The sequence below is a fragment of the Adiantum capillus-veneris genome, chromosome 30 (genome assembly GCF_014529385.1).
Source record: "Adiantum capillus-veneris isolate H3 chromosome 30, ASM1452938v2, whole genome shotgun sequence".
In the NCBI taxonomy this organism is placed as follows: Eukaryota; Viridiplantae; Streptophyta; class Polypodiopsida; order Polypodiales; family Pteridaceae; genus Adiantum; species Adiantum capillus-veneris.
In genome coordinates, this window is record NC_140960.1 from 25587468 (window position 1) to 25604513 (window position 17046).

Sequence of the window (17046 nt, forward strand, 5' to 3'; positions counted from 1 at the left end):
CATGTCATAACTCACAGTAGATGACAAGCAGACGTGAGTAGGTGGACCTTGAGTAGGATGAAGAAGGGGGGCTCTCTCTGGTGATGAAGCAAAAAGGTACCCCCACATAAGAACCCTCTATTGCCCATCTCAACCATCCTACTGCACCCTTTGAGGAAAAGACTCCTTGATTTTCTTCCCCATTTCCTTTGCTCGCTTATCTTTCTGTGGCTTGTTTCCCACATCGTCATCTACTGGCATCTAGCTGATCAAGCCTCAACCCCCTCTCTCTCTCTCTCTCTCTCTCTCTCTCTCTCTCTCTCTCTCTCTCTCTCTCTCTCACACACACACACACACACACACACACACACACACACACACACACACACACACACACGCGCGCGCGCATAACAAAACCACAACGCTTCGTTGTTGTCTCCAAAAACCTATGAAACAAAATCTTTGAGGTCTCTTGGCATTGTCCATATGGCTCATTTCATAAGGATTTGATAATACAAAATGGTTACAACAAGGAGACATGTGGGTAACTAAAGAGCACGCTTATCTTCTTTTAAGAGCTTCACTAGGTGTGCCAAAAAATTTCATTAACTGGTATCTAACAAGATACCTCTTTGGGCTTGGGGAAGAGGAGAGAGAGAGAGAGAGAGAGAGAGAGAGAGAGAGAGAGAGAGAGAGAGAGAGAGATGAGGAATGAGCGAGGGACATGTGGAGGAGACAAAAGAAATAAAGGAGGGATTTTTTTTGTAATCGACACCTTTTTGCATAGGTTTTGATAAGACCTCCAATATGCACGGAATGCCATGATTTTAGTGACCCTATCCTTGCTCTTGGGGGGGGGGGGGGGAGAGAGAGAGAGAGAGAGAGAGAGAGAGAGAGAGAGAGAGAGAGAGAGAGAGAGAGAGTATTTTTGTGGCTTCTTGGAGCATCTCTCTTGTATGCAAGTCACTGCAACAACATCACACGGGCGACGAGTCTCTCTTTAGTGTTTGAGTAGCTAGACGTCTGTACGACAAGAGAGAGGGGGGTAGCCCGCTTTCAGACGAGATAAGGGATGTGTGTATGTGTTGGAACATGGGAGCAGGACAGGCAAGACGAGGAGAAATTTTTAGTGGTGCATGCCTTAAGTCATGGCGCATACTAGAGGGGAGGGCACCATGGCATTCGAGTGCATCAATTAGAAATGGTGGCAATGCAGGCCTCCGGGTGCGATCTCAGTGAGATGCACACCAAAGGGCAAGGCAGCATGGCATCAGAGTTCATTGATTAAAGATGGCGTCTACGTAGATTCCACTCAATAAAAAGTATGATAGGTATGTTCAAGGTTTACTACATTTCCATCTCCTTTCAAACTTTCTATAGTTGAGCCTATGCAACACATTGTAGAGATTGACAAGCATAGTAGAAATTTATATTGACATGCAATTTTCCAAGCCCCCTTTTATATGCTTTGTATAATATGATCAACTGACATAATTTGTCATATAACGTAAATTTAAGGGTATAAACACGAAAAAGTACATGCAATTTCAAGATTATAGCATGTCAAATGACATGAGGTTTTTTTGAAGCACTTGTTTTGCCAACAAGGAGGGAGAGAGAGAGAGAGAGAGAGAGAGAGAGAGAGAGAGAGAGAGAGAGAGAGAGAGAGAGAGAGAGCTGGTGTGGTGAGGAATGCAACCAAGGGAGAAAAAGAGAGAATGTGATGTGTATCATGGGGAGATATATAAACATAGACACAGAAACAAACACACACACACACACACACACACACACACACACACACACACACACACACACATTTATACACACATGTAGGTACACACACATACGCACATGTTTGAGCTTGAGAAACTATATAGGATTGGCCTATTGGTAAAAGCAAAGGAGATCCACCAAAGACTTGGGTATGTACACACATATTGAGACGAGTGAGCTTGACAAATTTTATAGGAATGACCCCTTGGTAAGAGCGAATGCGACCCGCGAGAGATGGGTTCTGTCAGCTTGTGACTAAAATTTCTACACCCATCACTTGATTCTTGATCACACTACTAGGAACGTGACTACGTAGTGGTACTACCAAAGATTCTGTAAGCTACAATACCAAGTCAATATTTGCATCACTACGATTTCTTGGGACAACTGACACAATTAGAGACATAATTTTTACCACACAAGCATGGCACAGTAGACAAGCAGGACTTGCTTAAGAAACACCAATATTTTACATATACTAAGGTCGCTTGAGCAATGGGTAACGTTTAGAGGTCGCTTAAGTGGCAAAGCCATGGTTGCTTTGTCTTTTATAGTTTTCGTTGTGGTACCCATAGGCTAGATTGTTACTTCCATTGTCTCTCTTCAATTCCCTTTTTTAGGGGGTTCTGTTTTATGTTTCTCTCTCTCTCTCTCTCTCTCTCTCTCTCTCTCTCTCTCACACACACACACACACACACACACACACACACACACACACACACACACACACACACACACACACACACACACACACACACACACAGACACAGACATATACACAAAATACACACATACATATTTGAAACACAAACACAAACACAAACATCTTGATACTAAAAATTTGTTGAAGCCTTTTAATGAGCATGGCTTGTTTCTACCATCTTGTTTAGAATGAATGTGTTATGAATGAATCACTATATGTGTTAGTCGATTATTTGCATCACTTTTTACTTTTCATAATAAACAAAAACCTGAATGAACTTTAACAACCAATAGGATGGAACAAATCGCTATATAATTAGGTATGAGTATACAAAATAACAAAAAGAATATATACACCTCTAAAAGTGATGGGACGATTGAATCAAAAGATGCAAAACAAACTAGTGACAATCCAAGTGATCATGCTAGCTCTAATCGCCTTCGTCCTTTGAGTCACACCCTAAGTTGTGGCTAAATATCATAGTTGAAATGTGGGCCTCAAGATGGTGGCTATGTTTGGTTTACAGTGTTTTGTTTGGATTTAAAATGAGCAACATGTGTCCAAAATTTTGAATGGGTCAAGGTTGTGTAAGTTCTCATGGTGATTCAAAGGCACTAAAGAAGCCTTATATGCACAATGAGTGGATATTGTATGGGGTATACATATCACATTCAGACAAAGAATTTAACCAAGTGAAGGGAGAGAAATGTCATGAAACTCTCCCTTCTCTCCCTCCTCCCATTTGCGCTACAAGTGACTGCCTTTGGAAGCATGTGGTGGCTTGTGTATTCAACGTAGGCGGAGGTGATGGTCACGTGAAACTTATGGTGCTACTGAGTGGCATTACACGACTCTGTTCATACATGGCTAGTTCTTGAGTGTAATGGGCTATTTGCTTTTGAAGGAAGTATAAAAGAGGGAGGCAACGAGGCCGACATCGTTGGCACTCCCTCTCCAAGGCCTTGAGGGATAGATGATCCAAGTTATATAAATTGAATGTTGTGCATGACATGCTAAAAAGTAAGATATGTAGAGAGGAGAGGAGAGTAACCTACAAAAAACATGTTTTCTTTTGGGTGTGGAAAAGAAGAAGGAACTTGAGGGAAGCCAATGGGAAGAAGTCTTTGAGGAAGCTCAGAAACGACTCGCATATCAATGAGCCTTGAAATGAAATTGTCAAAGTAAAAATGACTCCTTGATCTGTGCTTTCAAGTCATTCCAAGTGTGTGGAGGCTCGATGAATTTTTTGCAAAATAATTGGTTCAATATTCCATAGCCTCTATGTGTTTCCAAGAGCATGAGAGCCCTTGTATAAAGCAAGAGAAAGGATGCTCACTAATTAGGGCTAATCAAGCCATGAATCTATAATCACCACAATGAAAACCAATACTATGCATTGTATACAGTACAGGGGGAAGCACTCATTGGAAATCCACAAGAGCTATTACAAGTATGCAGAGGGAAGAGAGGAGAGCAACCCCCGATGGATGAAACCTATGGTGTACAGAAGTCATGTCACTAACTGACACCTCCTTTTGGGAGGTGGGACTAACGCCTCATGATTGCCGATTGATCGTAACTGTTGGATTTCCTAGGAAATGCAAAAATTTTCCACATTTTCAAATTCGGGGTTTGAACCCATGCCCCCCCTCACATAGGCCACTAGTGGTTGGTGTGATATTACTGCTATTTGCTAGTTATGGACGTCTCCATAGAAGTTAGTGCAGTTGATGGTTTACCAACAACACCAATTTGTGTTCCCTTTCTTTAAACTTAGCCTCACTACACTTGCTCCTCATGCAGAAGTTCATTAATTAGGGGATAGTGTTGAAGGTCTCATGGGGTAGATTTGCACGACACTAAATCTCAACTCTTCTTCTTCTACCTCGGAAGAAACTAGTTAGATATTCTCTATTATTATAATTCTACCATTTTAGATTTAATTTCTATACGCAATATGATAGCTTCATCTCTTTCTCTCAATGCTTGAAAATGAATAGAGCTTTCTCAACAGGGTCGAGCCTTCGACTTTCATAGCCTATGGCGTGCCCTTCTTGGAGTAAAATAGCTCCAAGGAAATCACCACAAGTGTCACATTGGACCTCAAATGGCTTTGAGAGATCCGGTAGTGTAAGCACATGTTGAGAGATAAGCTTTTCTTCAAGCTTTTCAAAAGCATTGTTCTCCTTAGCAAACCATGTATACCTAACGCTTTTCTTTGTTAGGTCATGTAATGGTCCGGAAATTTGTGAGAACTTTTCTATGAAGCGTTTATGGTATGCACATATACCTATAAAGCCTCTTGGTTCATGAAGATACCTTGGTTTAGGCCATCCTTTTATTACCTCTAACTTTGATAGATCCATTTGGATGCCATCTTGAGAGATAATGTGACCTAAATACTGAAAGAAAAATTCACTTTTCTTTCGATTAACATAAAGTTTATTCTCTCCTAAAACTTGGAATATTACCTAGAGGTGTTGCTTGTGTTCGTCTAATGAATTAGAGCAGATGATAATATCATCAAACAACACTCCAGTGAAGGTTTGGTGAGGCTTGAATAGCTTCTCTATCAAGCGGTTGAATGTGGTTGATACGTTGGTCAAGAAAAAAGGCATGACAATGTATTCGTAAAGTCCAAACGCAGTGCAAAATGCGATCTTTACAATGTCTTGATCAACTATTTGATGATAGCCACTTTTAAGGTCAATCCTACTGAAGTAGGTCGATTCTTTTAGCCTATCAAATAGGTCTTCTACTCGTGGAATAGGAAACCTATTCTTGATAGTGATCCTATTTAGTGCTCTATAGTTGACACACATACAATATGTGCCGTCTTTCGTTTTCACTAGTAATACAAGTGAGAAAAAAGGAGATGAGCTAGGCCTAACCATGCCCTTCTTGTTGAGAGAGAGAGAGAGGGCACATAAATAGAACTCCAAAGTGTGTAGAATACACACATGAGATGTTGTATATATAGAGGGGACCTGGGTGCCATATATAGAGAAGCCATATATTGAGTAGCTTCACATATAAGCTCAACACCCCCACTCAAATAAGGGTCCCTAACTGTGGATGAAAAAACCCTTGGGGGATCAAGGAAAAAACCCACAGCTCTATATACACCCACCATTATATTATAAAAATCATTGAATATACAAATGTTTATGAGGAGCTACATCACTCCTTTTACAATGAATTACATTACTCCTATCCTATCAAATACAATATTGGATACAAAGGTTCAATAAAGAGGTGTAAAGGCTATCGATTAGCTCGTAATCAGAAGTGTCTCCGTGAATCTGTTGTGTAGCTTGTCATTAGTATCGCATCACCAAACATATCTTCATGTTGTCATCAATATGACATCACCAAACATATCTTCATAAATCTTTTATTGTCACTAGGTTTGTCTTCATGAAATCAATTCTTTGATGAATCCTACATAGATCATAGACTCAAAAAACATAGTCATGAAAATTATTAGCATCGTTAGTGAAATAATTACGTTCACAATTCCATAAGAGATGGTTCGCAACGCCACTCTTTTGACGACATATATACGCACGACAACATATGTGGACACAAAGTATGAACATAAAAAGTACAAGATGCATGATACGTGATGCAAATGACATATGTACATACTACATAAAACGACATTTATCAACGTAGTGATATCAATGAGTATCATCAAAGTATTAGCAAAATATCATCATTGTATCAATGAAACAACATCATGGTATCACCGAGAATAACCATGGTATCAACGAAACATCATGGTATCACCGAGAATAACCATGGTATTAATGAAACATCATCATGATATCAACGAAAATCACCATGGAATCAACGAAATATCATCATGGCATCATCGAGAATAACCATGGTATCAACGAAAACAACATCATGGTATCACCGAGAATAACCATGGTATTAACGAAACATCATCATAGTATCAACGAAAATCGCCATGGAATCAACGAAATATCATCATGACATCACCGAGAATAACCATGGTATCAACGAAATATCATCATGGCAACACCGAGAATAACCATGGTATCAACGAAATATCATCATGGCAACACCGAGAATAACCATGGTATCAATGAAACATCATCATGGTATCAACGAAAATCACCATGACCAAAGTACTAACAAAACATCATCATGGTACCATCAAAATCACTATGGTATCAACGAGAAATTATCAATAAAACGACATAAACTATATCTCTAGAAGAATAATTATACGAGAATCAATGAACGAGTATATCATATAACAAAAGATCATGTACCAATAGTAGCTCGATAGAATTTGGACGATCATCAACGGCTCGACTGAATCATTTCTACAAAATCGTTTTCAATTAAGAGAAAAATCAGAAACATAAAACGAAAGTTTCTTTTCAGTTATGTATGCACTCCGCGAACGATAACTCAAAATCGGTGCAGAATTTGAAAAAACTTTCTTTTGCAAAGTTGTAGACCACACTGATTTCGGTGCCTCTCGCCCGTAGTTTCTACAAAATCGCTTTTAATTAGGAGAGAAATCAAAAACAAAAAACGAAACTTGCTTTTCGGAGTTGTACGGAGTCCGCGAACGATAACTCAAAATTGGTGCAGAATTTGAAAAAACTTCCTTCTGCAAAGTTGTAGACGACATCGATTCCGGTCTCTTTTGTGGGTGGTTTCTGCAAAATCGTTTTTAATTAGCAGAAAAATCAAAACCAAAAAATGAAACTTGCTTTTCAGGTATGTACGCAGTCCGCGAACGATAACTCAAAATCGGTGCAAAATTTGAAAAAACTTTCTTCTGCAAAGTTGTAGAGCACATCGATTCCGGTTCCTCTGTGAGGTAGTTTTTGCAAAATCGGATTTCATTAGGAGAAAAATCGAAAAAAAAAACGTACTACTCTGATACCATGTTGAGAGAGAGAGAGAGAGAGGGCACAGAAATAGAACCCCAAAGTGTGTAGAATACACACATGAGATGTTGTATATATAGAGGGGACCTGGGTGCCATATATAGAGAAGCCATATATTGAGTAGCTTCACATATAAGCTCAACACTTCTCAACTAACTTATGCACTTGCCACATAATCTCCTCTTGTTGAGCTTGAGAAACTCTATAAGGAGGTTTGTTAGGCGGTGAACTTCCCGGAAGAAGTTCAGTTGCATGGTCATCATTGCCTTGTTTAGGAGGTAGTTCACAAGGGATGTCATCAATAAAGACATCTTGAAACCCCTTGAGAAAATTGGATAACTCTAATTCCTTGTGGTTGCTTTTATTTTCCTTTTCTAAAGCATTAGGTTCATTTTGAGAATCTTTAACAAAAATCATGTACACAGAAATAGAGCTCTTTATTGACTTAGTGAATGCTTGCGTATATACAATGGGTATGGTGTTACCCATTTCCTTAGCATCTATATACATATCTTTTCTCCTGAACTTAAAGTATATTCTTCTTTTAAGGAGAGCTATGGAGTGGAGAGCTGCAAGAGAGCTACGGAGTGGAGAGGAGGGCTATGGAGTGGAGAGTTATGGGGGGGAGAGCTACAACAAAGCCATGGAGTGGACCTACAAAACAAGGAGAGGGAAGGAGGAAGAGTGTGTGCTGAAATGTAGAAGAGAGAAGAGAGAGGGAGAGGAGTGAGAGAGGGAAGGAGAAAGAGTGTGTGCTGAAAAGTAGGAGAGAGAAGAGAGAGAGAGGAGTGATTTTGGAGGGAAGTAAAAAAAGGTGGGAAGTTTGATGTTTTGCAGGTCTAGCAGTGAGATTTTGAGAGAGAAATTTGATTTTTGGGTATACATGTAGGTTGGGGAGACGTTTTGAGTAAAAGTGAGGTTTTTTTTTTGTTGGAAAAAGTTCTTTTTTGGACTGAGACTATGGACGCCCTTCGATGATGTGGCAAAAGAAAGGGGGGGAGGGTAGTTATTATCATAAGGACCACCACTCTTTTGGGTAGAGAGAGAATGTACCTATCCTCCCTCCCTAGCCTCTATTTCAACCTATAAAGATACTATGACAGTCTAAAAAAAAGCCTATGAGAATACCCTCATTCAATGCCTTCTCTCGTAAATCACACACATTTTCAGCCTTAATCCCTTAAAATTAAGATCCTTACAAGGCCATTTTGGGATTCATATTTTTCCTAACACGGTGGCCATAGAATCAACAACAGAATCATTACTATACTGATTTGAATCATAACAATGGTATACAATGCTTAGCATGGCCTTCCTATGCAATCCCAAACGCTTACTCTCCTCCTCTTGAACATACCATGTCCCTTCAAACCAACACTCCCTCCTTTTGTTCAGTCGGTATATTTTGCATCAAGTACCTTCCCAAGCACGATAGTGTCTACTTCAAAACCTCCATGTACCGGCTTTTGAATTGTTTATAGGTGGATCAAGTTTGGTTTCACCAACGGTTAGTCAAGGTAATTACTATTGAGAATGTCAAAATTTTAAAGTTAAGCTTTTTGATTGCCTGCATGAAGAAGTGAGAGACAAGGTGGAGATAGATGGTATGGTGTCATACGAAGAGGTGGTGGCTCTAGCAAAAGGGAAAACCAAGAAGATTATGAAGAAGCACAAAGCGAGGCAGTGTTTTCCAAATGCTATGGTGCCAAAGAAGGTTGATGCGATGGTAGTTGGGCCAAAGTTGATGCAAAGGGAAGTGCATGTATGAGAGGAACAAAGGGTTATATGGTTGCAAAGAGATGGAATGATTCCTATGCGGAGAATGCCAGTTAGAGAGGCTCCAGTTATGGAGGAAGTGAATATGGGTTAAGATTAAGAGATGTGATGCTCGTTCAAGGTATGGATGGTCAAACTCCATTGAAAAGTACTAGAGATCAAAGGGTACAGTTTGCAGACGAGGTTGAAGCCGTGACTAGAGTAGATTCCAGAGCTCGAGAAGGATGAGGGGTTTGAGCCGAGTGATAGCAGTTCTATGGATGTTGATACAAGCTAGGAGACCGAGTGGTCTCAACTGAGGTATGATGAGTTTGAACTCTTGCATGTAAGTGGAGATGTAGTGAATATGTGTAAGAGCAGGGTCAACTGCATTTCAACATGCTTGAAGGAGATCAAATGGAGGAATCCAATCCTAGAGGTGATGATATGCAAGTAAAGGTGGTTTGTGGTGCCATGTTAATGGCCATGCTTGTAAAGGTTGTAGAGGAGATTCGAAGAGAGAAAGCCTCTCTGCACGCTCTAAGGATTGAGAGAGAGAGAGAGAGAGAGAGAGAGAGAGAGAGAGAGAGAGAGAGAGAGAGAGAGAGAGAGAGAGAGAGAGAGAGCTTGTCTTTTTGCAAATAATTACCTTAAGCTTAAAATAAACTCAAAATCATGAGCTATTAAATCCCTCCAAGGGAGGCTTCCCACGGGAAATCAAAGAGAGAGAGATGTAACCTCCCCGAGCGAGTTAAAAAAGGAATTAGAGAGAGGGAGAGGGGCACACTTAAAGCTTTTGGAAAGAGAGAGAGAGAGAGAGAGAGAGAGAGAGAGAGAGAGAGAGAGAGAGAGAGAGAGAGAGAGAGAGAGAGAGAGAGAGAGAGAGAGAGAGAGTGAGGTTGCATTCAAACGGGAAGGGAGAGAGTGGCTCACCATTGAACGGTGAGATGTGCTCTCCTATTCGGTTTAATTTTTCTTGCAGATTTCAAGTGCTACTACAAAGGCAGACACCAAACCCAAGACTTCCATCAAGCCTTAGAAGCGACGGCGCTACGATGATACCAAAGCGAAGATTTTCTACCTCTAGCTATTTACACGCTTCACACACTTTTTCTTCCATATAGCACTCATAACAACTTCTGTGAAAGTTTGTAAAATTATTAAAAATATTGAAGCTTTGTAAAATTCAACCTTTGAGGGTCGTGATGAGGATTCCTTTGAGCCTCGCCATCAAATTTTGACTTTCGACGCAGCAGTTCCGAGCTAAGTTTTCTCTCTCTCTTGCTCCATTTTGGTATAAATCTAAATCAATCATTTGTAAAAGCGGCTTGCACTCAAACATCATAATACAAACACCAATTTATGCCTATTTCCATTGTGTTGGCTCATGTAATCATTCTCTACATCATTTTGTTATCAATCATCATCATATTTGTGCTCGTACCGTGTTTGTCATTTGTCATTTGTGGGTGTTTGTCTATACTCCAGCTACTCCAATACTCCTTGGCAGTAGACATCTAGCAGACTACCTTTTCTCTAGGTCCATTCTACCTATCATGTTGTGATTTGGGGTTTCTATTGCACTTTCTATACTATCTTTGTTGGGTATCTGGGGGGTCTTTTGGGTCTTTGTCCTCTTTGCCTTGCTCATCCAAATATTTACCAGAAAGTGGCATGCCCGGTGGGACCCAACATCTAGCGTTTTTGCTTAAACGAAGTACCTTTGATTCTCAGAGATGGAGCTAGTTTTTCCTTTTTGCATGTACCTAGCTTTTAGGATGGTTTCTTTCCTCCCGACCACTTGGGATGCTTGTATATCTAGGCGAGAGGATTCCAAAAAGATGGTTATTTTAACGTCTGCTACTACCCAGACCTTGAGCGTTGATGATGATGTTGGTGCGCCTTTAGGTTTTTATAGAGATTGGGATGAGTTTTTAGCCCATTTGAGTGATATAGTTGATGAAGATGATGGTATTTTCCTTGAGGTTATTTCTTGGAGCAAAGACTACAATGAGAGTGAGACTCTTGATGACAGTATTTGGGATGGATTTTTAGCCAATCTAGTTAATGATGCCACTTTTGACCAATGTCTTCTTGAGGAGGAGAATGTTGACCTACATCCTGTTGTTTGGCACCCTCCCACCAAGAAGTGCAGTCTGGAGTGGGGTTTACCGCTTCTTTTGACCACATTGATGATGAAATACAAACTTTTGAAGGGAAAATTCTTGTACCAGAAGTTAATCCATTGGTTGGCGCTCATGTCTACAAAGATGATGTTATCATTGAGGATGTTCTTGATAATTTTACTTCTAGTTCTCTTGATGTTTCTGATGATGATATGGTTAGCATTGAAAATAGAAAGAGCAGCTTGATCGTCCACCTATTACTCCCCAAGCCAGGGAGAGATCTATTGATCAATGGATTGTCAAGTTGACACCCTATGATGGAGTTGGAGTTGATGTAGTTGATTCTCATTTATTGAAATTTGTGCAAGCTTGTTTGTTTGAGGGTTATGACAATCCTAAATACCTCATGCAACTCTTTCCTGCTTTTCTAATTGGAGTAGCTAGGCAATGGTATCATAGTATGCTGCGACATTCTCCACATTTGATGCAAACTTGGGATGGAATAGGTTGAGCTTTTGTTGCTAGATTTTCTCCTATTTCTCCTTCTAATTTAGCCTTTGGGAACCTGTTAGACTTCTTCCAAGGGGAGATTGAATCAATTGATGAGTATGCTAATTGTTTTCAAGATTTAAATAGGAAGCATTGTGACCCCTATTGTTTTGATGAAAGGGTTTTATTGGAATGTTTTCTTAAGGGTATTTTAAGGGATATCCAACTCCATGTGAGGTTGTTAGATCCAAAGACACTTGAGGATGCATATGCAAGAGCGAAGGTGGTGGGGGAGGCCTTTACAGACACCGCACTAGAAACCCATTCTAGACTTACTTCTTGTGCCACCTTCTTTTGGAGTTACCAATTTCCGCACTCCACATTGGGTACCACATGTAGCTGTGAGTGAGTTTGTTTCCCATCCAAGGGGGTTATGGCAAGATAAAGGGAAGAGAGAAAGTAATAGAGAAAGGGTAAAATTTCAATTGAAGAAGAAAGATAAACCCAATGGATAAGGGACCGTTATAACCGAGAATTTAGGGTTCACACTAGCAGGCTACTTTTCCCCGCACGACGCTACTCTTGCACTTTTTTTTGGCCAGGAGCATGGAGATTTTGAGTGGGAAGGAGAGAATTTATACGAGAGCTTGTGTGCTTTTGCGAGTTTGACTCATACACTTTATTGAACATAATCATGATGGTGATCTCACTTGATCTACCTTGGGGAGCTGTTTTTGAACAGGTTATGAAGTGCTAGAAGATACTAAAAAGGTGCTACATCAAGGTGGTGCCAAAAAGCCGAAATCCGGGTCGAGTGTGAACGAGACCTTAAGGAAACTTTGTTTCAATGGAAAAAAGGTTTTTTTAAGGTTTTTTCTTTAACAAGCAGATGAGAGGGTGGCAAACGAGAGTGCCGATTAGAAGTAGGAGCCGCCGTTTTTCCGATCGGAGGATGAATGAGAGTCATGAGGGGGTGAAGAGAGCATCGATTCCTAAGAGCAAGAGGCATTTTGGTTGCCATGGCGAGGGGAATCGAATGACAAGGATCCAAGGGGAGGTGAGAAAGATAAGAGAGGGTTGAGGCCATGACAAGAAGTGGACACCATTTTGATTCCATGGCCATGTAGAGGACGTAGGAGGACAACGAGGGGCCACTGATCTCACCATGCTGAGGAGATGCCCACGGGGCCTAGTGCATGAGAAGAAGGCATTGAAGGATGTGCAAGATGAGGTCCGAGAGCGTGAGGGGATGCAATAACCAGCGTGAGGAGAAGAAAGCAGCGTGCGAGAATCTCGACAAGTGGAAGCAACAAAAGGAGGCAGTCAGAGCGCGAGTAGAGGCAGGGAGCTTGCACCACTTGGGGTGTGGCAGGTGGGCATCATTTGAGGCCAATTTTGTAAGTGTTTTTGCATTGATCTTTATGTTTGATAGTTTAGGGTTTATGGGTTTTTAAATTCTAACATAATGGAATCGTTGTATGTTTTGACAGTGGTCGATGACAGGACGTGATCCCAGACCGTACGAGCACAAGTATGCAGGCAGGAAGGGCTTAAACGCCTTGATGGACATTCTGAATTCTTGCGGCGGCATGGTTAGTATTAGGGTTTACTCTTTTCTATTTTTTGTATTGTTTTATAAACGTCGCTATATGTTTTTACTTACAGAAAGCTGTCTTATTGTTTTTTTTTGCAAAATCCAACAGATACGCTGCTTGGATGCGATGAGACGTCTGATTAGACGACGTTGTCTAGCCGTAGCTAGATAGCATTAGTTTCTTTTTGTCATAGCTTATGTATCATAAGACGACTTTTATACGTCTTTTTGAAAACCTGTTACCATATACATGTGGTAGTGATGTGTGTGAACACACTAGGACCGTTGGGGCATTTTTTCCCTCTTTAGGAGGTTTTTTCCCCCGTGCATTGTATATACGCACATCATTCTAGGGCTATCTATCTTTCCATATCATTATGTACATTGCTGTTGCAAGAGTCACTTTCTAGAAAAAACAGGACTAGGCAGCGTGCAGTTGAACAGGCTTTTATTGCTTCTCAAAGAAAGGGTGGTAATAGCAATACAGCCACTTCTTATGATTCTGCTGCGAGTGGCAAAAAATTATGTTCCTAATGCTTCTGCTGGCGGTAATTCGTCTGGAAATTTTGGTGATAAGGGCAAAAAGAAGATGCGTTGCCATTATTGTAAAGCTAATGATCATTTGATCAAGTCGTATCCTAAGTTGAAGGCCAAAGAGGCTAAGAAGAAAGAGGGTGGTTCCACTGCAAATGCTGGTTCTACTACAAATGCAGCCATTGTTGAGTCTTCTGTGAAAGGAGACTGTAATGCTGATGTTGATGCAGAATGGGCTTTTAGCGCAGAGTGCACTTACAATCCTGCTGTCCATGATGCATGCTTGTCAGTTGCTGCAGATTCACATGTGTGGTATTTCGACAGTGGTGCTACAAAGCACATTACCTCACATCGTGAATTGTTTACCTCTCTCGAGTCTGTCCCTCATGGGAATTCAGTCACTTGTGCCAACAACGCCTCTTATCCAGTTCAGGGAGTTAGAAAGATTGTGCTTACTGCTGCAAATGGCAATTCCTTCACACTTGTTGATGCACTTTATGTACCTGGGATCAAGAAGAATCTCTTGTCTGTATCCGCACTTGCTAGACTTGAACTTGAGTCAAATTTGTGGATGACAGATGTACAGTTCATGATCTCAGTTTTGGTGATGAAATTGTTGCATTTGGCCTTTTGTGCCGTGGGCTGTATAAGCTCACTTTGTATGACAAGTGTGGACAAAATTTTGCAAATGCTGTTGCAGATTCAAGGGCTATTTCAGATGCAAAACTTTGGCATGCACGTTTTGGTCATCTGAATTTTGCCAGTTTGCTGCGTTTGCAGAAATCTGATATGGTTGCTTCTTTGCCGCCTCTTGAAGCACCTATCAAACATGTTTGTGAAGGCCGTATTTAGGGTAAAATGCAGCGTTCTAAGTTTCCAAAGGATGGTTCAGTTAGGGACACATGCAGGTTGCAGCTTGTGCACAGTGATGTTTGTGGACCCATGCAAAATCCGTCCTTGGGCAATTACCTGTACTTCGTGACTTTCATTGATGATTACTCCAGGCATGCATGGGTATTTCCGCTTAAAGCGAAGTCCGAAGTTTTTATGTGCTTCAAACAATTTTTGGCTATGGCTGAAAATGTCTCGAAATGTACTATGGGCACCCTCCGTTCTGATCGAGGGGGAGAGTATATGTCTCATGAATTTAATGCATTTCTAGCTAGTCGTGGGATAAAACACCAATGTACAGTGCCTTATACACCTCAGCAAAATGGTGTTGCTGAGAGGACAAACAGGTCACTAACGGAAATGGCACGATGTATGGTCAAAGTCAAGCTTTGCCGCATTCTTTTTGGCTTGAGGCCATCATGTGTGCCACTTATGTACTTAACAGGTGTCCTACGAAAGCTTTGCAATCTATTACTCCATATGAAGCATGGCATGATAGAAAGCCTTCTATTGAGAACATGCGTGTTTTTGGCTATTTGGCATATGCTTTAGTGCCACAAGTGCAGCACAGAAAATTGGATGATAAGGCTGTGAAATGTATTTTTGTTGGTTATAGTGCTGAAAGCAAAGGTTACAGGTTGTATCATCCGCAAACAAAACGTATTCTGGTTTCTCGGGATGTAGTATTTGTGGAAGATTCTGTTCAGCCCTTGCTGTCATGTACTAGAGACAGTAATGTAAGCTCACATGACATTTATGACACTTTGTTGCCTCTTTTCAGTGGTGGAAATACGAATGTAAGTTCCAATGAGGAAAATGTACAGCCTATGGGGGTTTCTGAAAATGTTACAGATCAGCCTATTACTGATGTAGATGTACATGATGTACTTGACGAGGAAATGGCTGAAAATGAGCAGGCTAGAGGTATGCCAAAATGGTTGGTGCACACTTTGCGTGACAGTAAATTGGTTGCACCTTTGTCTAGTCGCACTCGTTCAGGCTCTCGCCATGCATCTTATGCATCAGATTGTTATGCTTTGGCTGTGTCTAGCTTACATGATGTTGAGGAGCCTCTGTCTTTTGAGGAAGCACAGAATTCAGAAAATTGGATGGCTGCCATGCAATCAGAATATGATGCACTTATAGAAAATGACACATGGACTTTATGTGATTTGCCTCCTGGAAAAAAGGCCATTGGTACGAAGTGGGTTTACAAGTTGAAACGCAAGCCGGATGGTGAGATCGATCGCCATAAGGCTCGACTTGTTGCAAAGGGTTATGCACAACAAAAAGGCATAGATTATGAAGAGACTTTTGCTCCCACTTGTCGTATGACTACTGTGCATTTTCTATGTGCATTGGCAGCTCATTTTGGTTGGGATGTACATCAATCAGACATTGTTACTGCTTACTTAAATGGTGACATATTTGAGGAAGTTTATGTAACGCAGCCTCGTGGTTTTGTCATAAAAGGACAAGAGGACAAAGTGTGCAGATGTAAGAAGACTTTGTATGGGTTGAAGCAATATCCTCGTGCTTGGTATGAGAAAGCTGATACTCATTTGGTCAAACGAGGCTTTCGTAACAGTCCAACAGAAAGCACCTTGTATGTAAAGCGTGAGGGTGATGTACTTCTCATTGTGGTTCTTTATGTAGATGATTTGTTGATCACTGGACCAAATGAGAGACATATTGCTGAATTTAAGGCTGATTGGAATGCTACTTTCAAGATGAAAGATTTGGGGATGTTGCATCATTACTTGGGTATACAGTTTAAGCAGTGTGATGGTGGTATTGCCTTGTGTCAGAAAAGTTACATAGATACATTGCTATGTAAGTTTGGACTTGAGGATTGCAAACCTATTGCCACTCCCATGGAAACAGGTTTGAAGTTAAGTCTACATGATGCTGGCGATCCTGCTGATGTCATTCTTTACCAAACTGCTGTTGGCTGCCTCATTTATGTATGCAACACTAGGGTAGATATTCAGTTTGCAGTCTCACAGGTCAGCAGATTTATGCATAGCCCAGGGTCTAAGCATTGGCAGGTTGTCAAGAGGATTTTCCGCTACCTTAGTGGCACTTTACATCTTGGCTTGTTTTATCCCAAGGGGGGATCATTGCCGCCAGACTTACATGCTTTTTCGGACTCAGATTGGGCTGGTTGTTTTGACACGCGAGTGTCCACAAGTGGTTTTTGTTTCATGCTTGGCAGTTCATGTATATCATGGTTGAGCAAGAAGCAACCTACTGTGGCCACTTCGAGTT